At 45.6% G+C, this 27,527-nt stretch overlaps 1 long non-coding RNA gene across 1 annotated transcript in view; it reads right to left on the bottom strand.

Annotated features, from left to right (window-relative positions):
* The window catches only part of LOC139781584 (uncharacterized), a 238,758-nt gene that overhangs the window by 22,358 nt on the left and 188,873 nt on the right, over positions 1-27,527 (bottom strand). The gene's annotated exons all lie outside the window — the stretch shown is intronic.

The following is a 27,527-nucleotide window of genomic DNA, read 5'->3' as shown; positions in this document are numbered from 1 at the left end:
ATAAGTCACGCGATTCTACAGAAATTTTAATGGAAAACAACGTAGCACGGGTAATTAATCAATTCACTTTCTAATTAATCAATAATTCACATCTAGTTTGCTATCTAAAAATTTCTGTTTTATCGTAATTCTAGCTAATATATTGTATTTAACTGATATACTGTATATATCAGTTTTATATCTTCGTGCGCAATCTTTGACACGAGAATCTCTACTCCATTTTAATAGCCGCATGTAGATCATAAACATAGAGTTCCTGCGAAAGATAGTATCGACGAATTAAGTACAAACACACAGGCTGCATCCATGTAACCATAACTTGCTGCATTAGCGTAATTATGATAGCTTCCGGCTGTTGCCGCCGGTTCGCCGCAAAACCACGAGAAGAAGTCCGTGGCTGAACGGAGAGCGCGGAGTTAATGACAAAGTGCCGCGCGTTGAAACCGGTTGGACGAACTCTCGGCGAAAATGTCCATCAGGGTGTAGCCGGATGGGATCGTTGAGGAAAACGAGAATCGACGTGACCGTGCGCCATTGTCTAGGAGTTCTTCTGCTCTCACGGGAGAAGAAGAGCGATAAAGCTACCTGCGGATACGCGGGCAAGTACGAGATGAGCGTAAGCTTCCAGCTGCGCTGGAATGTCGAATTCCCTTTAGGTGCCTCCTCGGTGTCCCTCCGCTGCGACAGTGTCGCCAATGCCCCGCTCTCAACGGGAAGCAACGATCGTGTAGTTCTTAATGTCTCGAAGACGGCACGGATGTTTCTTTTACCGACTTAATTACAACGGAGTCTTCAATACGTCTTAAACGAGTTCGAAAGGAAAACAAATCTATTTGTCGTCACAGTTTCTCCGACAGAGAGAGAGAGAGAGAGAGTATCGCGTAAATTAATTTTTGGTAATTTGATTTGATGTTCGATATCCGATATTTCGTGTTTTTCTTTTTCCGAAATAATTATTGAAGTAATTGAGATATAAAAAAAATTCTCGAGTGTTAGAATACTAAAATTCTAACACTGACAGAAAATCAATGTACGAGATAAACAGCCGGTGCGCTACATGCGTATCAGTAAAGTCGTTTTATATCAATACAGTCATTATTATTGTGACTAATCACACGACAATTGACTGAATTATACATGTGCAGGATCCGATATTTGTATCCCGACGACATTACACAGCAGCTGGCTCGTGTCGTCTCGATGGTCGAGCTGCAATCGAGTCAACTGCCGGCGTCGTTCGGCAAAAGTAATAATCCAATGAGCGAAATAATCGGGGAGTACAAAATAGTGGGCCGATAAGGAGGGAAAGAGGCAGAGACCACGAACGGCTGCGCAACGGCCACCAATGCCTCGGAACGCGCTCGCGCACTTATCTGGCACTAAAGATGTTTACAGCGCGCTCTGCACCGCCGCTATCACTATCACCCCGAAAGAACGGGGCGCTCTAATTGATTTGTGGCTCCGGCGCTATCGGCGCTCGTAACTTAAATTAAATTACACGAGCAATCGCCCGGCGACTCGTCGAAAAGTTATGCCCGAGACCTGACGTGACTCCGGCATTTGCCCTCTCCGGAAGACCATTTCGTCTTCAATGACGGTGATTACTTTTATCGGGGACAATGCTCACCTTGTGTTACTCCGAATATTCGGATATTCGTACATCATCTGGCTATCGAGACATAAACGCGACAATGTGTTAAGTTTTCGATTATCCTTGTGCTCCCGAAAAAGGGCTATAGGATGTATCAAAATGCGCTCGAAGATAAAGATGATTTGGTACTGAAGAGAAACTTGGATTATTGCAGGCCGTATAAAATTTATTTAACGAATGTAAAGGCAGTCGTAGCAACGAGGTGAAAATGTCAAGGATAACGATATCTAAACGGTTTTATATGTCCCGATAAGACAAGACTCGAAAAGCTAGCAGAAGATTTATCTTTCATTCCTCTTTAAAGTTCAAGTTATTACACGGAAGTATATTTTATACGAGAGAGCATTAGGGGCAATGAAGCATGTAAATACAGTGGAAACTGACAGGGGATTATTGAAAAATTATGGTAATGCACGTAACGAAATTTCGACGGGAATAGAAATTGCAATTAAATTGATGTCATTTCTTCTCGCAAATTAAATGCATCTCCAATATATCGACTATTTAATTTCCTTTCCGATAAATTTACTTCTTCCGACAGCCAATCAATGTCACTCTTATAAATGTTCGAATAAGTCCAATTACGATATTCTTGCATCTTGGAATTCTACATCGAGTCAACATTATCAATCAATCGCAGTTTTAATGATGTTTACGATATTGCTTAAACTTTGTTAATTCACGGTAACAAATACTTCGATCGGAAACGATTGATTGAAAGAGCTTACGGTTTATATCACCGTAAACACGGTTAACTAAACGAGACAAGTTAAAGAATGTAGGTTCATTAGCAACCACAGAATTTCATCATTTACACTTATTTTATCTGCGGTTTCATGACTTTGATGAAAGGCCCGAACACACCGTTAAGTATCGCTTGAGCTTCCGCAAACGAGATACGACGAGTTACGACCACTTGTAGCCGATTTCGACCAGTTTAGTGCAATAGGAGAGACCACCCTGGACACGAAGAATTTGGCCTTCTCCCTTTCCTTCTCTCTCTCTTTCTTTTTCTGTTTCTCTTTCGTGGAGTATCTGTTGCCATACGAATAGGTACAAAACTGTCAGATGCGGCCCCAAAAGTAGGCACCGGATATTCCTTGTTGCCACGGACCCTATCTTATCGCGTTCGCTGAGCAGAAAAGCAACCCTTGTGGGTACCTGGGACACGTTCCGGCCGTCTCTCTCGTACTCTCTTTCTCGCGCGCCGTCTTTCGAAACTTTGGTTGATTTAAGGTTAACGAGCCAGTGGGAGACGCAAGTGGGAAGGTAGGGATACTGTCGCGGACCTCTCTGTCGCCACGCCAGACGGCCGATCGTTTGCGATCTGAGGTCATTTAGCCTGAAAATAAAACCCTGAGCTAGGCAAAACAAAGGATAATTTCTACCGAGATATCTACCGAGCACCGATCGAGATAGTTCACGAATTGTTACGCAAGGGTCCTCTTTCTTTTTCGACTCAATTATCGTTATTGGTTTTTACGAGTCTTCTCGTTAATCGAAATTATGTGACATGTCTGATGTTCTCAACGACGAATATCGACGCTCGTTAATGCCACAGCTTAACGAAGCAATTATCCATCGACGTCGCTTCGATAAGCTGCCATGAAAAACATCAATAAATCTAACAATATTGCGGAGCAATAAAAAGCTTTTAACTAATGACACTATAAAGATATGAAACGTTTTTTTTACTATCCGAAGAAATTTTTTCAAGATTTTCCCCATTTGAGATTAAATCAGTGTGCCTTTTTTTTCTTATATGAAGGATATCATGGAAACATTTTTCACGAATGTTTTTCACGTCTCTAATTCCTTTCTGAACCTTTACGATTCGACGGCATCGTGAGAGTGGTATTCCCGGTTCGGTTAGGCGTGCGCGTCTACACGCTACCAAGCATCGTTCATTCACGCTCCTCTCCATTGATGCTGCTGCTACGTGGGCCCGAGCGAAGAAGCGCGGCTCTTCCAAAGAAGAAACTATGCGATCTGGATAGTGTAACGAGGGAGGACCGCGCATAAATACTCCTTCTGCGGCGACTCCCGTGAGACCGCGCGCTCTCAAAAACTCCGAAGCGGCGTGGACGGTCTTAGAAGTGTGTGAAACCGGTAGGTAGAAAGAAAAAGATTGACTACCAAGCATCTATGACATTTCCGGAGATTTCGCAGTCACACCTGGCGGCGGAACACGACTCGATCTCCTTTCTTTCAAGCGCAAACGTGCGAGCATAAAATCACGGAGGTTATTGTTCATCTTTTAATTTGGTTAGCGCTCTTGCAGATTTATAATTAATAGTTTATTCTATTCGTTAATATCGAGAAGATATATCTTTTTATAATTCCTAGAGGCTGAGAGGAGGTGTTTTCGGAAGAGTCACGAAATTAATCTCGCGATACCGTCCTGGACGGACGATAGAAAACGGGCGACAGTCATCCGAAATATTTCGAGGACGCGTCGCGGTGGCCGCAGGACGTTCCAAGGATGTCGTCGCGACACCTGGGGACCCACCTTTTGTCTCTGTCGTTGCATCCGGCGACGCGATGCTGCTGCGAGATACGTTACGTCACCAGCCACTGGCTACGATACGTGGCCAGTACGATTTATCACCGTCGCCACGTTAGCTGCTCGATTCATCCGTTCGCTAGCCATCCGCCGCCGTTAGAAAGCCATCATTATTTTAGAATAATCTAAAACCGATGGTGATTAGTGGAGGAGATCGCCGCACCGACGGCGTCACCTGCGCGATCAGCCTCTCGTTTATATCGAGGCTGTAACGGCATGGCTAAATCCCCCCTTTCCCCCTTTCCCCCTTCCCCCTGCCTCCCGTACGCCAGCCAGCAAATTCCGGGGCATGGACAGACGAGGTCGATTTTAACTATCCATCATCGCTCGTCTCGTACTAAATGACTCCTCGCCTGGTATCGTCGGGTGCTGACTTCTGTTTCGACATCCCGCGGCCGTTAATCCCGCCGTCAAATCAAATATAATAGCATCGCAAAAGTGAATTCGCGAAGATGCGTGTGGAAATTCACTTTGCGAAATCTTCATGGTCATTAATTAATGTAAACGTTTAATAATGCTTGTAAGTGCTTATGCGAATTTTTAGATGAGACGAGACGAGAGACGACCAAGATCCGCAAATGCGAATCCGTCCAATCTTGAAAGATTATGTTTTCTCTTCTTCTCGTTTTCTCTCCTCATAATCGAGCAAACCTTTCTTAAAGCTTATTATGACATAAAATAAAATGACAATGCAACAAAGGATATATAGTTACTGATAAATGTACAATGTTCCTCTTAGTGATTTTCATTGAAAAAAGTCTTATCTCATTTGACTCGTGTTTGAAGAGTGGTTTATAGAGACATCTGAAAAATGCTGACTTAAAAAGTCATTATTTCGCACTTCGGTTTTTTCTGTGGAACTTCAAAGAATGGCCAAGGCAGGTAAAAATCTAAGAAAATCACTAAAGAATTACCGTTAACCATTGTGTAATACTCAAGGACGATGGTTATTCTTCGTCTTTGTATCTCGGAATGTCACCTTTGTCCTTCATAAAAGCATGAGTTTTCTATTAAATGATGACATTTTCCGTAGTTAATAAATTCTTGAGATTTATTTATTTTATCACGGTAGATTTAACCGTGAAATATATAAAATATACCTACGTTAAGTATTTCTGAGACACACATTCATTTCTTACATTCGCAATTATTTCAGTGTTTTCATTTTTTTCCTTCGACAATATATTTCTTCTTTCTTTAATGCCCGAATTTCACCAACGTCGTTTAACTTGAACCTTAGTTCAATTCACTCTTTGTCTCTTTCTAACAGTCTCCCTTAGAAACAGACAAAGAGTGAGTTGAACTAAGGTTCAAATTAAACGACGTTGGTGAAATCGGGCATAAATAATAGCTTCTCTTTTTCTTTGAAAATGTAACTATTTTATGTTCAAGTCGAGAAGATTGAATACTTACAATAGTCTAAAAATAATGTGTAAATATGTAAGAGACATTATTCCTCGTTTAAGCCTTTTTAAACGTCGTGTATACGTAGATAGCCTACTTACAGCGCGAGCGAACGTCTGGTATAGTTAATCCGATTGATCGGCAATTCGAAAGGTGACACCATTCTCGTCCGAACTTGCGCAAGCAAGTGCCTTCTTCGGAGGAAACTCCGTATGACAAAAGTGGTGGTTCTCGATTCCGCCACGCAAAACCAGCGAGCGGCGGCGACAGCGGTGGTCCGGAGTGCGATTTAGTCGAACAATTTATTAGCCATTATCTGAGACAATGCGGCTACCTGGGGGCGCCAAAGGACGCGTACACAGTTTAAAGTGTGTGACTTCGTTGCCGCGCGAGAGAAGGGGGGTGCGAGAGGGGATGCGCGGGTTCACCGCTGGTGCGAGAAGAAGCTAACCGAGGATGGCATAGGTGGACCACGCATATACGTTGTACACACCTTCGCCGCTCCTCTTCTTCGACGTGACCGAAGAGAAGCGAGTAAAGCGGACGCGGATGAAGAAAGCGAGGAAGGAAGAAAGCGAGAGAAAGAGACAGAGAGCGAGTGAGCGAAGGTAAAGGAGGCGAAGGAGAAGTGGAAGAAAAAGTCGCCTAATTGATGCTTCGTCTTTGTTTTGGTTAATTCCAACATGGTTCGGCCATTAAAACGTCCCGCTGTATCGGCGGGCCCGATCTCCGGTGCGAGATAAATGATGACACCCGCTCCGGGGGTACCATACTTACCACCACCACCACCATCACCCACTACTACTATCATCATCGCCATATCCCAGTCACCACTACCATTCCTTGGATCAACGGTGGTACACGATGCGTTTCCTACGGTCACCATAAACGCACTCTCGAGGGCCCAAGCGCTCTGGGCCCGCCAACTCCCGAGGGAACTCCTCCCCGAGAATCGAGACGATCGACACTCAGTTCTGGGCGAGTGTCTTGAAATCGCGCTCGACTCACGCTTCTCACAATCAGACTTGACGAAAACGCGTTCTTGAAAAAAGGAAAGCGTAAGTATCAGCAAATCGCGATATTGAAGACGTTAGCTCATGTGTTTTCTTCAAACCGACATTATTTTCGGTTAATATTGGAGAAAGCGATGACTCGACTAATCGATACAAAGTACGAGATGACTTTCGTCGGATTGAATCGTAAGGAAGCCAAAGGGTCGCACTCGACAGATCAGAAGTATAAGAAGACCTCGAAGTGCGCGATGCGATGTGAGGCCCCCGAGTCGCGCCGTCGAGGTCGTCGCACGGCGGATCGGTAACTGGCGGCCGAAGTAGCGGGAATAAGGTCAAACGACTCGGCACGACTTCGAACGTAGATATCATATCGGGAAGAGGACGCGCTCGGCGCTGAGAGTGTATAAATTTGTAAAGCCGGGAGCCGGACCACTCAACGCGGAGTGGCATTAACGGCCCGGCAATCGCCACTAAAACACTAAAGTATTAATGTAAAACACATTCTGATAGAGATACCTCTCGCCCTGTTTGCTCGCAGCGCGTCCGAGAGAGCCCCGCACGCACCCGGCCGCCGCGCCGATCGGTCGCCGATTTCTGCGGGCTTTCTATCTCGTATCGCGCGACACTCGACGTGTCCTGCCGTTTCGAATCTCGATTTCGGCAAAGAGCGAAGAAGAACGTTGCCATGTAACCACTTTGTTCCGATTGTCGCGCATCTGAGCCGTGCGCTTTCACGTGCGCTGAGTGAATCTCCGCCTAGCGCACGATAAGCTTAATGGACGACTTGCGTAATATTACAGCATGGAGAAAACGTTAATTTTAAGCGGAGTTCCCCGTCGCCGTTTCACCTAAAGTACGTTCTGTATTATCCGTTTAGATATTTTTTGTTTCCCGTTTCACTTTCGTAAGAGCGAATAAGACGAGCGCATGTTTAAGACGAGCAAATTTTTCATATGTCAAAAATTCTCGGTACGCTAATCTCGAATCCCTCACGTTTTATCCTCACGAGTATAGATATTGCATCAAAGCCATATCTCAGAGTCATTATCTTGTCACTTTGTACGGAACGAAAGATCTTTCGTAAGTGATAAACTGAATAGCTGTTTGCGAAATATACGACGAGCCAAGGAAACTTGCGATTTAAAGTAATAATGGATTTTGATCTTAAAGATCGCCGTTTAAGAAAGTCAGACATGTCAGCCAAGGTGAATACGAAAACGTGAAGAATTCTCTTTTAAGATATCGGAAAAGAATTATGTTGATTATCTCATGATGTTGTTCGCGTTGCTGAATTCTGCGCGTTCCTCGCGACGCCGCGACGGAGGGCAAGCCGTAGATTGAATACATCACGATCATTAATTATCGTCACGAGCGTTATCTGCTGCTGACGACGGAGCTGCCAGCGGAGGACAAAGGTGACAGGAAGAGCAGGGCGTAGTAAATAGAAGAAATCGCGCGGTCCGCGACGACGAGTGGCGGTGCGGCGGTTTAATTAAATTAACGCTTAGCGCGAGATTAACAAAGGTGCGAGCGGAGATTCGAGATGCATAATGAATAGCTGAAGAGAGTGACCTCTCCTCTCAGGGGCTATTAGAGATTCTTTGGGTGGTCCGTCGCCTTCGTCCGAGGCTCGGGCCTCGTTACCGGACCTGGCGACACATTTTATTGCCAGTTTTTGTTCGGATGATTATTTAGCGCTTTACGAGGGCCATAGACGGGCCACGATCCGACTCCTCCGAAAGCACCGAGGCATCCGGTCGTACGAATTCTCGATTCCCCTCGTCGAGAATCGCGGCGCGCCGACGAGCTCGAAAAATCGAGATGTTTATCGAGTCGGATGGCAAGATTAATCCCGTATGAATTCCTGCGTTCGCCGTGAAGATCGTGATTCTTTAATGGACGTGCTACCGTTTTGCGGATCCTCCGCAATCGCTTTGTTATTTCGACGGTGTTCGCGGTTACAAATTTAATAAATCCTGGGGCAGTTTAACGGCGGGGCCGTCGAGAAGAGGGACGCGCAGCGTGTCCGATGATAAAGGGACTAGATCCTTGAAAAGATAACGGACGCGTAATTAAATTCAACTTGATTTTATTGCCTCGAACAGGAACCTCGTTTATGTGGCTTTTATACCTTACGAGCAAATTCTGAAACTACGCCTTGATAGCGCCACGAGATGAACATTATACGTCAGTCACATAGCGTTCTTCGACGCTTTATCGCCGTAATTTCGACGTGCGGCTACAAATCCCTTAGTCAAAAAGATGCCAGCCACTATCTGCATCATCGGCGGTGAATTCTCCACAAGTAACGATTTTAATCGGCAGGGAAAATATATTCTAAATGATCAACTTGACGTTAACCGAGCTTCCATCGATTTTGCTATTTATTTACACAATATGGAATATTCGTTAAAATATTAATTCTTCACTCGTATCGCTCTGTATATCGCGTACGAAATATGATTGGATTCTACCTAATTTGAAATGGATTAAGTCACGTCAGTGACATATTTAAATGGAGTTCTCCATCTGTCGAAAAAAGATAATCAATTGATATACCAAGAGGGGAGTCGAGGCACAATGTTTAATGTTTCCTTTTTTGAATTCGTGATAGCGATCGCGATCATTAGTAATATTTAGAGGTAAGCGCATGATGAATTAGACTTTAACTACGCTGCTTGTACCGGGCACGTGACGGAATAACAATGTGCCACACACGTGACCATTATCCCTATCTCGCTAAGGGTTTTTTTCCGACACGCACAATATAGATATTCACGAACGCGCGCGTGGACACGCAGGAAACCGCCGAAAGACAGCGTGTCCGATCGCGTATTGTCTCATGGTGCCTGGGTGGTTAAATCTTGATTAACTTGGTATTCAGTTCGACCCGCGTTATAATGACTCACGGCGTCTAGAGACGAATCTCTAATCCAAGTCTAAAGTATCGTCTTGTCACTTACATTCGAAGTAATCATGGAAGTGTTGCACATCCAATGTATCACGTGGATCAGTGACATAACACAAAAATAACTTTCGCATGAAAAACACATAGAATTAATCGGAAGAAATTGCAAATTCATAAAATCTTACGTGGCTATTCGTCCTGAGAATATTTAACATACTCAAATTATAGAAATCTCACAGCACTTCTGGAGTAAAATAACAAAAATTCAAGGAGAAAAAGAAAGAAAGAAAAATCAGTTTTTATGAAAAGTTCTTGCATAAGGTCTTAAAAAGTTACGCCATTGGTTTCGGCCTGAACGAACGTTCGCAGCGGGCACGTGGCTGCTCATCCTGTCACGTATAGAAAGGTACATCATCGGTTTATTTTTTCTTCCACCTTCGTCTTTGTGCGCCGGGAGACCATTGTCGCTCGAAGCTGTATTCCGGCCAAATCGCTACACCGTCGGCATTGTTATTGCCGCGCCATGTCTGACACGCTGATTTTTCCATGTACGATAATCCCACGAAAATGATTCACTCGGATTGCGGTGAATAACACAGCCGATCGCCTCTCGCGTCACGTAGCTCCCTCATCGTGTTAACTTCGATTATTCGACTCGAATAATCGGACATCTTTCCAGAGCAACGTTCGTCTGGTCGGAGAGGAACGCCAGAGCGAAAAGGCGATGCCGAGGTAGATGACTAACTTCCGGCTGTGAAATCGTATCTCCGCGTACAAGTCAAAAGTCGACATTCTTCGCATCCGCAGATCTAATCGTGAGATGGCGACATCTCGGCAGACATCTAATCGTGAAACACGAGACAGGACGGACGTACTTACGGAAAGGATACGCGTATAAAATAAGGGACAGGAAAGAAATCAGGAGTCGCGCGCGCGCGCGCGCGACTGTCCTTGATTCATTCAGACCCTTTTTATCTCGAGAATTCGTCCCGGAAAGGACGCTCGATTTCTCGGAAGGAGGGGGAAAAGGGGGGGACTTTCCCCCCGCCGGACATTCAGGAAGATATTTAGACCGGACCGTGAATCCTGATAGCGAGGAGAAGACACTCTCGAACGGGCGCGGTCGGCGCGGACGCATCAATGGGCTCCATTCAGCTTCGTTTCTGATGCTATCACCGGAGTGGTTTTCGGGACCGGGACATCGATCTTGGTCCCCCTAATTATTTCCAAGATGGAGATTCGTGCGGTCTAGGTCCCGGTTCGTACCGGGCTATTTTCGACTCTAAAGACCGTACCTGCTGCTTTGCGAGAGGAAAGAAAGATAACTGCGTAATGTCGTCACGCTTTAACGACGGATACCAAGGTGATCTCTCGCAGACCAAGGTGATCATATTTTTCGATAAAGTGCCGAATTTTGTCATTGTTTGATATCTAGTTCTTTAAAAAATGTTTATATTTAATGTACGCAAACCTAAATATATTATGCGTAAACACACGAAAGGAATGTTAGAAGGCGATGCGAGCTGCTAAACGCGTCATCTCATCAGGATTAAGAGATTATCGAGAAAAGTGCTGTGCAAAAAGTCAGCAATGACGAAAGGCTGAAAGAGAGATAAGACGCTCAGCGGAGATCGGTCGAGGAAGGGGGCAAAGAGGAGGCGGGGGAAGGCTCCGTGAAACGATGAGGGCCCTCCCGATGGTACCCCGCGATGATGGAACGTGGCGGAGAACGCGGCGGTGGAACGCGGTGCCGTAGGCATGCCGGCCGTAGTTTCGAGGGGGGCCCTTGGCGGGGGGTGGTGACAGCGGAGCCCACGGACCGCGGGGGGCCTCCTCGGAAGAACCAGGAATTTAACCACGAATGGCCACGCAACCAGCGGAGAGCCGTCACTTCCAGCGAGCCCGAGCATCCATTACCTCCTGGTGCCCTGCCAACCACCGCACCGCCACTCGTATCTTATATTAATATATTATTTACCTCGCTTCGTGCCGCTATAACTCGTTGCGCTTCGTTGTACTATCTCGCTGGGAGAAGGAGCGAGCGAGAGGGAGAAAGAGAGAGGGAGCGAGAGGACAAGGTAGAGAGAAGTCCGAATAAGAATGGCCGCGGTGTCACGTGCCTCGCATTGTTCTCATTACTCGACGACGAACGCGAAGCGGGAGATCGACGATGATCTAGAACCTAGAGTATTCTCCGACGAAGGCGAGCTCGGATCGGATTCTAGAACGAGTGAGTCGCACGAGCGGCTTGCATCGAGCGAGGCAGATCTTTCGCGTGTTATGATGTTTCTATAGAGTCTTCTCTTTTCCGCTTCTGCACGCGTCGCGCGAGAAATACTTTCGACGTTATCCTGGAATTCTGTATCTAATTCTTGACTCTTTCGCTAAAATATATGATTCTGCTAGTACATACGTTTATACTCAATCTATATAAACTCCTACAATTTATCGAGATGTAAAAATGGTAATTCAGCCGCTGCTTTGTTGTTCTGCCCCCGTCGCCATTCCGCGCTTTCTCAAAGCCGACCCATCGACCACCGGGGCTCGACCGGGGTGGTGATCGAAGTGTCATGAAAGTCATGACTCCGCATTAAATTCAGATTAATGTCCCGCGTGGCGCGTTGCACTTCGGCGCGACGGCAACGGCAGCGCGCGTGCGATTCGCGTGACCGAATCCGCGCGTATCGCCGGTACAACGCGCGTGTACGTGTCCGTGGTCATACGCGCGCTGTTACGGTGATACGGCAGGCTTTATGGTATCGCGTACAGAGAGGTAGGTATGGGAGACTACGCGAGCATGGCGTGGCGTATTCATTTCCATGCCGGCCTCGTAAAGCCGACTTAATTTAATGTACCGTTCCACCTTCCTCTGTCGCTCTCTCGCTTTACCCCTCTGCTGTTTCCTCCACCCACCCACATCCCCGATTCTCTCTCTCATTCTCTCTCTCTCTCGCTTAATAAAATCATAACACTCCGGATTATCCGCAAATGCGACAACACCAACTTCTTTCCCTTTCATACAAACGTACCACGATTGGGGGGCGAATTTTTAAGGAAACGGATCTAAAGGAAAGATAGTCTTTTTTATGAATTGTAAAACAAACGATTAATATCACGCGCACGAACGCGCACGTGAGTTATTTCAATTGGGGGCAACTCGTGTTTCTCGAGCACTCGCGAATTAATAGCATAGTATCTCCTTATTATCGCTATCTCTCGTGCTATATGCCGACAGCGGATTCGCAATAATTCATTGAAACGTGTTCGTGATCGCGACGCGGTAAATCGACGTATCCTACACAGGTACGCTATATCGTTTCTCTCTCTCTCTCTTTTTTTAAGGATAAAGTTGCCAGACTAGCGTAATACGTTAGGGCATCGAATTGTCACTGCGGACGGAAACGCAGCAGGTAGAAGCGCCGTCGGGACTATCGGTATCAATCAATAATCCCTCCCCGACCATGCGCCCCGGCCAAATCGCGGCATTTTGTTTCGTGCCACGAGGAGTCCTTATACTTGGGTATGCATATATGTACGTTATATGCAGATACGCGTGCCAACTCGCGAACGTATGCGCGCGTCGTATAGCAGCGGGGACCGCGCCGCGCGGAGTCCCGCAGGGAGAGTAGACGTATCCTTTTTCCCGACTCCTACGCGCCCGCGGGACTGTCCCTAATGTCTAATGAATGGCCCCCAATAAATTCATAAGAGCCGGCCAAAACATGCCCGCGAGATGCGGTACACGCCGCCGATCCGCTCGCGCCACACTCGCTCGCTCTTCCGAACGCATTAAAGTCGGTCCCGAAAGTGCGTTTTATATGCGGCCCCGCAGTCCGCGATGCCGAATCCAACAATATACAGCGCGGCACGCTCTGTAAGTATGAGCACGAGAAACTGCAGCGGCTTATGTAAGTCCTGCAGGGATACCTCAGTTTCTCTTCACGGTTATCGTGAAACAATCTCAAAACACGTACATCCAAGAAGTGCCGATTCGTACGTAAAAGAAGAAAGAGATAAAGTAGAAAAGTTGCATTAAATGTAATTAATCAGATAAACTCCGGTGCTCCGTTTTACGTTACTAAAAATATTATTAATTACACATACTCGAGATATTATCTTCTATAGTAAAAAAAATTACATCTCCAACTCAATCATAACTTTTTTTCGTAGTAAAAAATTTGTTATACAGCTTGAAGTCAACATCGAATTTTATTTACGATATTACACTATTAAGAACTTATATTCAAAGATGAGTGCGGAGTTTCAGCCCCTGCGAGCGCAGGGGAGCAACGCGAGCTCGTTACTTCAGCTTCTTCGCCGTCGCTCTTTTACGATGAAACTTTTGCACTCTCCGCGCATTAAGACAACGCGTCGCAAGGGAAGACTCGGCTATATAAGTAATACACGTCCCCTGACGCCCTCGTTGTTGAAATTTTCGGCCAAACAGCGTAAGCAAGATTATTTGAGACGGTCTCTCTATACAGACGAAAGCATTATTACTTTAAGTTTTCGTCACGAGCTAATTTCCTTCTGCGATATTTGCCGGCGAGTAAAACTAAAGTGAGAACAAAAACGGAATTGACTTGGATTTCATCGAAGCTAAATTTGCAAAAATTATAATTACGTTATTTCATTCGGTAATTTAATCTGGAAATATATGTAGTATATCTAATATAAATATCCTGGATATTTTGACCGTCGTTTGCCGCAGGAAAACGGTGACATTTGTTAAAACGTTTACATTATTTTTCAAATGTCACAAACCATGATTTTTGCGAAAAAAGTCGCAACGCTTATTTGACAGCACTGTACAGAGACGCGTCTCCCGTTGTATCTCGCGTATATACGCGAGATGTATCGCTGCAAAACTTCAAGTACTCGTACAAACTGTACAATACGTTTCGACAGCGAGACAGCCAGCACGTACATGTATATACGTTGTACACGCAGATATGTCGTAACGCAGCAAAACTTGCCTGAACTTTGCTCGGGGGAAAAGAGGCGAGGCTGCTAGCTAGTGCCGGCTGCCGCTGCGCGGATATACGAGCCGGAAACTCTACTTCGACGGAAACATAACGTCACTCGCGAGCACGGAAACGGGGCGCGAGGCAGTTGGTAAGAAGAAATCGGAGTGTTGCGCTCGCGAGCGAGGTGGATCGGGGGTGTGAGCCGTCGACTTGGCGCTCGAGTTCGGTCGAATCTCCATACGTAAAAAAAAGGCTAGTCTACAGTTTTAGCGTTCTCCAACTTCTTCTCGGGTAACGCAATGTTTTTCAGTGGTAGAAAAATTCGTGGAACATCTATAAACCAGAGCTCCTCGCTTGTTTATCGTAATCGCATTTGCAAATCATTCACAATATAAATTCTACCATTTACAGTGCATTAATTGTAGAATATGAATAATTAATATCCACTCTTCGGAAAGCAACTAAAATTATTGTAATTGCAGTAGTTTATCAAAGTATATTTGATAATAATGTATTAAAATTAATAAAATTGTAATTTATGAAACTAATTATATATATGAAAAATCATGAAAATAATTGTAATCCGAAGCAATTAATCAGATCTTTACGTGGAGAGTCAATCGAGTCTCTTGATCTATCTCCACGTTTCGACGCACTCTTCGCTAATACTCGCGTCGCGCTGCTTGAGCATTAACGCTCGAGTTACCCGCGCCTATCTACCTACATCGGAATAATTATTGCGGTGCAGAAAGTCCGAGTGATCCTTGCCGATGGTGATCTACGAGGCTTCGTTGCCGGAGACGGTGGGAAGCCAGGTATACTTGAAATCCGTCGGGATCTATATCTGATTTGCAATCGTCGTGGACGCGGATAGCGAACGCGACCGACGCGAATGATTCCGTTATAATAAAGCGCGGTCGATGCTACACGAGCCGTATCGCTGATCCTTTTCGTTCTGTTTGCCGTACTCGTATAAAGCAAGATAAGTACTGAGTTACGACGCTTACGCGCCGAGGTTGCTTGGCGAAGCTCAACTTGCGATGTCCTGCCAAGTTGCGCGCACGAGATTTATCTAAATGCGTGCGTAATATATTACGATCTGTTGGTAGGACATTTCTTTCTTTTTCAACTCGACGCGAAAGAAAAAACACGTACGCGAAGCTGTAATTCTCGAAGAACGCAGATGGTCGCATTCAAACGCGTCGATCGACCTTATGGCGAAAAAAATGGACACACGTGATGAAAAAAATTTGACGATTTCGTGTCCCAAGCACTCTTGACACGAACGCCCCTTAATCGCAATCGCAAATGACCGCTTTAAGCCCGCTACAATGTTGAGATCCCATCGTAGCATTAAGCGGTAATGACCTAATGACACTTTGCACCTTTCGGCGGCTCCTCCGTCCGCTATAATTATTCGTGGCAGCATAGTAGTTTTCTGCACGTAATGTTACGATTTGTCGACCAACATAGTAGTGCTCGTGTGCGCAATCTGAGGCAAAATATCTGAGGTATAATACACGTCCATACTAATAAATTCCTAAATTAATTTCCGAGAGCGTCGGTCTCTCTTTTTTCCTCTCCCTCTCTTATAAAGCACGGTGATAAGAGTGATGTCCCGCCTGTATCATAATCGCGAATTAAAAAGCCTGATTAATATCTCCGTCGCCGATGACAAATGAGTAACAAGCTAGAAGTATTGCTTTTTGTCGCATCTCGTAGTACGTCGCGCATGTTTGCAACATGCTCGCTATCAACGATAGAATCGCGAAATTCTGATGTTAATTTGGCGCGATTATTTAAATCTCACTTAATGCGCGTGTGATCGCGCTCCTTTTCCCCTTTTTCCCCGCGTTATCCGCGCGATACAATGTATATGGAGAGTAAACGCGTGTGTCGGGCGCGGCGAGAGTCATTGCTCATTAACGTGGCGATATCGTCGGATCTCAGTTGCGGTAATCTCAACTGTGTACTCATAGTAATTTATTGCTGATAAGGCGTCGGGAAAGGTGGCATTTATCGCTAAAAGCATAATGGCCGCTTTGGCATTTATTATCAGTGAAATGGCAACCCACGGCGAGCTCTTGATTTATGATTGAATTCTATGATATATTTTTATATCCATGTAAGCGAGCACGGATTGTCTCGGCATCTAGTGCGAAACTATTTCGCCTGAGTGCTTTCAAAATCGCACCTCGTCGCTCTGCAGTACAAGTTGCTAATTAAACTTGACGAAATCGTGAGAAATAGGTGGGAAATTTATAAAGCGAATCTGTCCGCCCAACATTTTTTATAGCGCAGCATGATGTATTGCGCAGATAAGCGGAATATGCAGTCTTAAAACAAGCTATTTAAACCGTGTTCCCGTCCGTAGTAATTTATTGCAATTACGTTCGCTCGATTCACATCAAAAATTGTCACTCAACTCGCAAATCGCTGTGCATCGCTAACGATTGCGCGAATCTTTTTCGAATTCTTTCATTTGTTTGTTACTAACGTTAAATGTATAACATCAATTCACGATCGTTACTTTAAGCGTACGATTGTTGGTGAAGTGAAATCATATCTCGATACGCGCAAATTCGATGTAACCGACGCGCGCTCATATACCGCCGGCATTCATATTCCCGGAATTCCTGGTTGCAATCGCAGCGGTCATAAAGTCGCAATCACCACTCGGTGCAAGTGTTGCATCGTATAAAAACGCATAGTTCCCGTAAGTAGCAGATGGCAGCACCGCACTGCATCCGTGTGGAATTAAAAAAGAGCGACTGAGAGAGGAAGGAGGTTGCGAGATGGACGGAAGAGAGAAAGAATCGCGGATTGGCGAAGGGGTTGAGAGGACGGAAGAAGAGCGCGAGAGAGAACGGCAGAGAGGAGGTGACACTAGGTCAGAGAGAGATAGACGAAGTGAAAGAGAATATGAGAGGGAAAGGGAGATAGAGAAAGAGAGAGAAAAAGAGAGAGAGGGAGAGGGAGGAAGAGCGAAGAAAAGAGAGGAACGTATCGCGAGAATCTGGTGGGGGAAATCAGTGGATCGAAAAAAGGTCGACGATGAGGATGGAATAAACAAACGAGAGACGCGCGGAATAAGGATGGAGGATGTTAATGCGTGCGTGCGCTATGGTGGTGTGCGTTTAATCTCCTCCGCGACACGGAGGTGGGCCGATGGGAGTCCAGTCCGCGCCTCTTAGGAGGGAGATGACTCGACTGCCTTAATGATTCCGGGGGAAAATAATGAAACATGACCAGGTATCAGAAAGGGGCGTTACTTCGGCGCACAGGACGATGGAGGAGGAGGAGGAGGAGGAGGAGGAGGAGGTAGATGAGGATGAGGACGAGGACGAGGAAGAAGAGGGAGGGAGAGAGCGTCTCTCCCTTTTCCTATGCGTCGTTGATATAAGGACCAGGATACGGCGTCTCGGCGAGTAAGGATGGTAGAAGGCACTAATGAGGTACGCGCAAGGGTGCATGAGAGAGAGAAAGACATGGAGAACATCGTCCAAGAAGATAAAGAGAGAGAGGGGAAGACAAAGGGGGGAATCGGGACGAGAATAGACGAGAGAGGAAGAGAGAAAGAGAGCGAGATACGGAGAAGGCTGTGGCTCTGGACCACTGATCATCAGCGGGGATTGGCCTACGGGCCCGGCCACCGCCGCGACTTGGTTGGACGAACGGACCCTTCGCTGCACCAGATGAGAAAAACTCACCTGAGAGAAACCATGCCTCCGCGACGGCTGGGAGTGGTGAAGCTATCATGGGGTAGCGCGATCATGGGGGTACCAAATGGTTCACCACTGGATACTGGAACACTTACTCTCGTTTTCTAGATGCTTTTGCCGTACCATGACTTTCCTGCGAGCGTGATCGTGCAAATTCCGACACGCTTATAATCGCTGATTTATTCAAATGCATTTTGCAACGAGAAATCCAACAGGAGAAATTTTTTTACGCAAAGAGAACAAGGAAAAATTTACAGCCGAGTCTTTTCGTATTAGTATGCCCGAAGAAAAATATCTTTATGCACTCCGGAATTCGCTGCGCGAGATTTAACGCGTCAAAGTTAGAATATATGCACCGTAGGTGTTGGAATCTACTAGCGAAAAAAGAGGCAAGCCTAGAGTGGCGGCGTTCCGTAATTACAGGGTGAACGTGTAATATCGTGCCCATTTAATTAACGATGAGCATATTAGGAACTATACCAGGAAAACAGTATTGCCGCATGGTGGAGGATTTGAAATCCGCCTTCATAAATATGTATATCCATTTAAAGCGCAGGAGATTACCGAGATATATCGCGCATCGAACTTTGTTATAAAACCTTTCTCAAGATCGCGACCGATAGAATCGGTCTTTCAACATCGTCGAGTATGAATATAAAATAAGTCTTTCGCCGCTTCTAACTCGCCCGCGACTCCGGTTCACAACAGGAAACGATAGTTACTTTGTTATCAGACGGATGCAAACTCGCGCAATTATCTGTAATTACCGTTTAATAGCGGGAACGATAGGGGCACCCGCCTGTCAGAACCTGTACGCCACCTGATGCATCGATAAACCGCACAATGAACGCGTTTAATTGCTTCGGATATTTGGTAAGATCGCGGAGATACCGCCGTCATGTTGTGGAAGTAGTTTCATCGCGTATTCATCACCTTCCGTGATGTATACTTTGCATACTATGTAAATCGCGCTTTAATTCTTCGTTCACTCAAAGGACGAGTAATTTCTTTTGTCCTTGTCGAGCAATATGATAGAAGAAGAAACCAATCAAATTACGATACATTTGTATTCTTTATGTTATCAAATAAAATATATAATACGCAAGAGAGAAAAATGAGATACGCAATGCTTCATGTGGCTAACTAAAGTTTGTTTAAAAACTTGTTAAAAAAGTTGTTAAAATAACAATTATTCGAGAATAATTGTATGCTGCTTCACGGAGGAGGTAAAAAGGCGAAAGAAAGAACTTCGTACACCGTAAGTCCATTAGCGCGCGTTAACATATTTAGGAACGTAAAAAGTTGGGACACGTGTATCGTTTTGCCGCAATAGAAGTTCACGCGACATTTGCCGAATTAAGAACAATGCCTTTCCGTTTAACGATAATAATTGCGGGGAAAATTGCGATTCTGTCAGTGTGAACTCCATGAACACAGTGAACAAAACGCACTTACACGCAAGTAATGTTAATTCCCGTACATGACAGCATACATGTTCCTAGATAAGAGTTTATGTCCAATAATTAGTGTATACATAACCCATGCTGAAGGAGGCTTATCACTCCCCTTAACCGGCTGCGGTAGTCGACTCGCCGATTATACAATCGTCCTACAACAACGCACGAAGACGTGAGGTGCATTTTCGTACGAGAGTGTCTCAACGGCGTAGTACAGAACGATATAAAAAATCATTAAACTTGTCGTAAATATAATGCTCGAGCGATGAGATTAACAAGTGATATTTTCGCACCAAGCAGATCGGTTATATGCAAAACATTGCAACAATTGATGACGAGACGACAATCATTAACCCATGACTCGCTTCGCTTGATAATATGCATAAAACGATCACACGATTGTGATTGACATGTCCGTAAATTCGTTGATCGGTCTTTCAATCACAATCCATCAGTTACGTGGATCGAACAAATTTAAAAGAAAATCGTACCTGTCCGTGACGAATGATGAATTGTTATTTCGATCCTGTCGCGCACGTATTCCGCGTTCTAGATTTCTCATTTTAAAGAAACTCATTACGTCAATATTGCAGTAAAGTTTCGTCTATTGTAATACAATTGTTTTTAAAAATTATTAAAAATATCAGAACATCATATACAGAGATATCTGTGTAAAAAAATAATATCGTACGAAGTTCCGATTAAATATCTTAATAAGTTAGAAACGCAGGTTTTCGTGATGAAATCGAATCTTTTTCCGTCCCGCGCCTTTTTTGTCTCTCTATTCGTTTCTCGATTGGAAGACGAGAGTCGACACTTTGACGGTTTTACGAATCGGTTGATCGACTTTCTAACGGACGATCGTTCGAGCGGCTCCTTCAGATCGTCCGCAGGATTGGCCGGCTTGCACAAAGACAAGCTGCGGGCAACGAGGGGATCGCCGGGAGAGGGTTGGAAATCTCGCGCTTCGTTTAATTAATGAATGGCGGCAACGCTTCTTCCCTTCTTTTTGTGGGAGAACCGCCGCTCTCATCTAAACGCAGTTCTCTTTAGGGTCCTCACACAGTTACGAGGACGCGTCACGTATTCATCACGGGGCTCTAACTATGTGCGCTTTTTATGGGCCTCTCACGAACACACACACATACGCACACGTAACGGCGAAACATACATGGGCTGGAATACGGACACATAGGTGGATCTAACTATCCACGTCTACCGCGGCAAATCTTTCATGTTGCCGCGCGACAAGGTGCATCCAGAACCCTTCTCGAAGATCGGCCATGATGGCGCCGGCCATGGATATCTTGAAACATCGACCATTAATGTCGAAAACTTCTCGGTTGCTATCCTCTCACTTTGCAGCCTTTTCGACTCGTAGGATGTATTTATATGTTAAAGATGCAAATCGCTCTAGATGAAAATTGTTTGAAGAAATTGGAGAAATTTGCAGGTTGATATTTATGTATGAGTTAAGGTAATTTAAATCGCTCTTGTAAATTTTTTATCAGTGTTCTGTATTAGTACTTATAATCGATCGATCGCACCTTTTCGACCCGCGCATGAGCTCTGATATATTAAGTAATGTACAATAATTAGTGATTCCCAGTATTTTGGGATGTTACTCCGACATGTTTGCCCGTGCCAGATTTCACGATTATCGCGGATACGTCGACAAAGTGTCGGCCAAAATCCTTTGAAGATATCGCGTATCAGTCTACTCGATGTTTGATCTGCTTCGAAACATGGACGAGCACTCCGTTCGCTGGTGATAACGGCCGATGATACTTCGGACGATTATAATGCCTGTCGTTCGTTCTGGGTGGATTGATCTTATCGAAGGTTACACACACATGCACGTGAAATAAATATCGATAATAATACTATCATTATTACTCATGTAAGTACAATAATGCTCTTATACAATATAATATCGTCTAATATATTATATTAACCCGGGAACGGGCGCCCAAGATAATTTTTACACCCAATATCGAAAAAATAAAGCTTACGTCACAGTAATTTTAATGTGCTTCTTTCGTTTCTTAAATATTTTCTCCTTACTTTTTTCAGAAAATGTTGAGCAAATCTATGTACATATTGTCCTGAAATACTAATAATAAATTATAAAATATTTAAAAATATGTAATAATTAATGTAATTAATAACAATGATTTTTAATTGGGATGTAAAAAACATTCCATCAGGTGACCATTAATGCAAAAAAATCAGGTTCCCAGGTTAATACTTGTATCACATTATATTATGATCAAGTATTGTTTCGCAGAATGATGTATTAGAATTAATAAATTGGACAGGCTTTTAGACATATCTGACCCAAGTGGGCGACTGATTAGGGTACATGGAACCGAATCTTAAGGCGGACCCCGCGCATTGTTCGTAACGCACGCTTGTATATGTATTATACAATGGCTCGGAAGTATCGGCGATTCACCCTGTCGCGATGGCTTACGCGTGAGTGGCGTATTAATTATACCGCGGGGCTCCTTATAATGTAATTTATGGGGGCGCGCGAGAGTACGGGGACGTGAGCGAGGGAAGCGTTATCAATTCCGCGAGATTAATCACTTAAGTTTATACTGGCCTCTCCTATCCACTTTACTCTGTAAGTAGTACTCCTCGTCTTGCTTCCACGGCTTCTCCCGTGTCTCAACACCATCAGCACCGCTCTTGATTTATGAGGTGGAGCGCGTGCTGGGTCTGCTCTCAGTGTGCTATTACACTAGACGAGCGGTCTTAATAAAAGTTTATCCGGAGAGTCATTGTCGGTCGGGAAAACCTTGTGTTAACCACCGTTTCATTACAACGAAACAGTCTCGTGTCATGAAAGGCAACATTAATCTCTGCTCGAGTTGAGCGGACCTTCGCGCCGTATCGCACACATGATCGTATTATTATTTATATAAATATATTTCTACAAAGTAGCAAACACGCGAATATAAATTGACGCAATTCTTTTAGTGAAATTACCATTAAGATTGTTCGTCTGTCGCCTGCTTCTTGAAAAACAAGCGATCGAACTGGTATTATAGAATATACAACGTGTTTGCTAATTCCACGACGTAACTCTCAGCTTGTTAACAGAAACGACATGACGAAGATTCAAAGATTCGAAGATTCTCAATCGCATGATCGAATTCACTTCAACAAGAAGCGTTACACGTTTTGGAGTACAATTTCTAACTGGCGTGAGAATTTTTGTTCTTTTTTTTTTTTATCAGAAAGAATTAACGCAAAAATATAACGCTCGCGCACTCTGCCGAGAACGGAACGAACCCGTCCATGATTCTTTCCTCGTTGCACCGGGGATTCGAGCATTAGAATCGTCTCGCTCGTAGTATCCGTCGAAGTGCGGGTAATTCAACACGATGACAACCGTTGCTGCACACACCTTTGAAGATGTGTCGCCCTCCCCTTTCGCCCCTCCTCGCTCGCCAGTACGGACGGGACGGAAGGGTGGTCGTTGAATAGCCACGGCGGAAGGGGCACCCCCTTCTACCGGATCCCCTAGTAACACTCCCCACTTTTCTTACGCCCGCCACGGTGCCAACGAGGAGGGTCTATAACCGTCCTTTGTCGAGTCGTGCTGCCACCTGCCCAACAGCTTCGACGACCTTGCCCATGAGTGGTCGCCGAGCACTCCAGACTGTCGTCCCGTCTGCTCTCGAGCCGTGGAAAGACGTCTATATGAGAAAATATCGAACGGTCCCTATAAGAATCACAATCCGTTTGATCGAACCTTGTGATCTGCCTCCGGATGATCGTCCGTTTCAGAAATTTGGTACAAAGCAGTAAATTATGTGATAACGCGAAAGGCATTTTATTAAAGTTATCTATTCAGTATTTAGGTAAGAAAGTGGCTAAGCATGTACAAACATGAAAGGATTTATCTTAGGAAAAGACATGCGCATAGGCAGAAGAAGAATATTTGCATCTGCCTAGATGATTGATTGCGGATTTGCGGAACGTATAGTAACTGGATTGCATTGCCGGTGTAATTAGTTTTTCTTTATTTTAAATTTCGCAGCCCTTAGTTACCGTTGTCGTAGGATTAAAGGACAGGATAAAGGGAATCGATGCGACAAACATGGAATTCATTGCGTGTACTAATAAAATTGTATACGAGGCACCTGTTCCGTTCTCCTTCTCGCGGGGAGAATCGCTTTCGCGCGCGACGTCGACTAAGCATTAATATACACATGATATGTGTTCCGTGCGAATAATTGCCGAGTTGTCGGTGAACATGCGACGTGATGAGCCGCAGTTTGCCTGGGCGATGTCGAACGACGAGTCCCTTTCGCTTTTGCGGTATTACGTGCACTTTACTTATCGCGCGCGATCTATAATTGCGGGTTATCGTCAAGACACTGACAGCCTCCATATAGATCTTGGCGGATCAATTCACGTGCGAGTGGACACGTCTACTTTACACGTGTGTATCGTGTCATCACGTACAACGTGTCCGCGGTGTGTTTTACACATTTGCGTGCATCGCTGATAAGCATCGCTGATCCACATCGCATCTAACATTCCGTATGTCTACTCTGTCAAATTGTCAAACGCACCACTTAACGTCTACATCGCTTCCGTGCTGGTTATGCATTCACGAATGCTCGCCGCTGTTGTTTAAGAGTCTTTTATATGTGTAACCTGACAATTGTACAAATTTATCCCTGTTGAACGCATATTTGTAACTTAAAAAACGAAGAATTTATTTCGTAATATGTGAAAAAGATAAATCCTAAATAACTAATTGTTACTGAATTTCCTTTACGAATCTTATAATGTTAAAACCTTATTGAATGTTTTAACATTCATAACGTAAGACACACGAATCACAGATTACGGTAAAAGAATATTCATATCCGCATAAAATTCTACGATACGAGCAATGCGTGTCGTAATAAACAACCTTCGAATTAAGCTACATAACTGCCGATAGCATCGTATCATGAAATTATGACACACTACAAGAACGTAAGACACTTAAAGGTTGTAAGCTTAAATATATACGATCAGACGAAAAAAGCCCAACAAGATCACAAAATATAACTAACGTTCGGTACACTTTCTCATTAGATGAAGGTAGAACGCATTTATATCTATCGAAACTCGAAACGATTGGCACCGACGAATTTCTTGATGCACGTCGACAAGGTGCGTTAAAAAAAATCGTGCATGCAGATTTTGCGAACGCGAGTCACTCGGTAATTTGATAATTGTCCGTCACAAAAGAAGTCCGATGGTAGCAGTTAGCACAATGCACATGCTGGAGTTGCTATGTCAATCCAGTACGATCTTCATTGTGGTCAGGAGCAGTTCTCGCGATGTCTATATCATTATCTCGATTTACTGTCAATACCCTGATGACGACATTGCGATAAAAAACGATCACCCTCTGTAGTTCTCTATCGTCACCACAAATCGTTCCAAGAGTCGAAACCAAAGTGACTTCTCAAACACACGCACGCACAGGAAATCCAATATCGATGCGCGATATCGGTCAGCAGCTTAGTTCTCGGAGTTGCGGTTTAAAGCGGCTACGTCGACGTTCTCTGTGCACGACAAATTCGGCTTTCGCGAAAAGTTGGCACCCTAAGGATGAACGGACGGGGAGTAAGATGGTGGTAAGATGGAGTTAAAGCGCGAAAGGAGGAATGAGAGAGAGGAGAGGAAAATAGCGAGAGGAGGAAAGAGCGCGACTTGAAGAAAAAGAGAGAGAAAGATACTTTCTACGTGCCAGCATTCCACGATGAACTCACGAAGAAGGAAAGCGCTCACACGCGCTTGTCCTTGCCAGCACGTACCACCAGCAACGCCCTCTTAAAGAAAGCGAAGGGCGACGAGGGGACGATGGGGCCGGACGTGGTGGGCGAGGAGAGGGAGAGAGAGTTGCGCGCGATTGTGTGTAGACCGCGGTGTTAACAAACGGTACACTAATGTTTCACATCTCGGTGTGTACCCCTCCTCCTTCCGCTGGCCAGTTCTCTTCTTCATCCCGCTTCCGTCACGATCGTCGGCGGTCTCGCTCCCTCGATGAAGCTCCTCCGTCGCTCCGACGGCCGCGGCGGCGGGCAAGAGCGCGAAGCGGTAGCTCGGCGTGCCGTGCACGTCGGTCGCGGGGTGACGGCGAGAGAGAGGCAGCGGCGTCACGAGTTTCAGCGGTAGTCACTCTCGTCGCCGCGCTACAACACCATCCGCGAAGGGTGGAGGGGGCCGTAAACGAAGGAGATGAAGGCGGGGCGAGGTTAGTCCGCGCCCACGGAGGGGAAAAAAGCCGAGCTCCGCACCCACCGTGGCATGTTAGAGGGGGAGGCGAAAGAAGTATGGAAGGGGGACGATTTATCCCGCACTTCTCTCTCTCTCTCTTTCTCTTTCCCTCTCTTTCTTTCTTTATTTCTCCCTCTCTTTCTCTCTTTCCGCATTTCTCTCCCCTGCGTCCACCACCGGCACGAACACACGTGGAGCGCGCTCTCTCGTGTATATGTGTATGTGTGCGCGCTCTGCAAAAATATTGCCGCCGGCAGGCAGGTACGCGCGTGTGCGCGCGTCGTCGATCAGTGGGCGAAAAATATCGGCGAGTCCTTTTTTCCCTCCCCGCACGCGAGGGACCCCCCACCAGCGTGGACGACAGGGTATATTTTCGCGCCCGCGACCCACTACCTTCGGCTGCTCCTATCCCGCCCCTTTCGTTGGCGGTGACATCGGGAGGGCGAACGAGTACGCGAGGAGGCAAGTTGCCTTGAAAAAACTGCGCGAAGCATTCTCACGATGCTCCCGTCAAGGTCCTTCTGATCATCGTCGCCACAATTATCTCATTTGGTGTCCGCTCGGATATCGCTCGGATAGGTGTTTGTGCATGTTTACGCGTTGTCTCGATTGGATGATCCAAGTCGAGATAACGGAGCATTAAAAAAGAAAAGACTATTCATCCGTTCGCTAGTTTGATTAATCCGAATTCTGCGGAGAAATAGTGAAGCGAAATTGCAAAAAATCTCGGTGTAACAATCTAACGAAATGATTGACGGTCGGGTTGCACGGTGGGACGTTCATGCGACATCGTCGCATTAAACTGTCGGAACGAGCATAGTACTCTGCGTAAACGCCGTCCGTGTAATGTGTAATACGCTCGGCGGAGTGACGATCGTGCATTCCGCGATGTAAACGCGCGAGGGAGACGGACGATGCTGCAGGTGGGAGCTGTATCATGAACGAGACGTAGGTGGAAGCGAGAGAGGTGCGAGGCGCGAAGGACAGGAAGAAACAGAGAGGAGGCGAGAAGCGAGAGAAAGGGATAGGATGTAGGTACACGAGGACGGAAAGAGAGAGACGGAAGTTTGTGTAGTCAAGTGTCGCGTAGTGCGTAGAATAAGGAGGAGTGGCAGGTAGCGCGGCATTAGAGCTAACTCCGGGCGCAGGAAGGGGTACGAAGTAGTCGGCGATCTTGTCTTCGCGCGGAGGGAAGGGGGAGGAGGAAAGAAAGAGAAAGAAAGAAGACGGTGGGACCTCGATGGTGGGAGACACGAGTCGGAGTGTGCGGTCGTGTCCGAGGAGGAGGAGGGGAAGAAGCAGCCGACAGCAACGGGAGAGAGGGCAACGAACAAACTACCGGGAAGAAGTCAGCGGCAAGTAAAGCAGCGCCGCCGAGGCTAAACTTTGGGATCTATCGAACTAAAATTGTCGTGTAGTTTCTACCTCCGTGCCTCCCTCCCACCCCCTAACCCAACCCTGTCGTCCGCCAACCTTCCCGTTCATCCCCCTCCGAGCGCTACCGACCGCTCACACTCTTCTCGCCCCACCATACGGGAGCGTGGCAGCATC

This window comes from Temnothorax nylanderi, unplaced genomic scaffold (genome assembly GCF_030848795.1).
Source record: "Temnothorax nylanderi isolate EJ_2023f unplaced genomic scaffold, tnyl_v1.0 TNYL_tig0001_pilon, whole genome shotgun sequence".
Classification (NCBI taxonomy): Eukaryota; Metazoa; Arthropoda; class Insecta; order Hymenoptera; family Formicidae; genus Temnothorax; species Temnothorax nylanderi.
The sequence above is the reverse complement of the archived record's forward strand: the minus strand, read 5'-3'. Positions and strand labels throughout refer to the sequence as shown.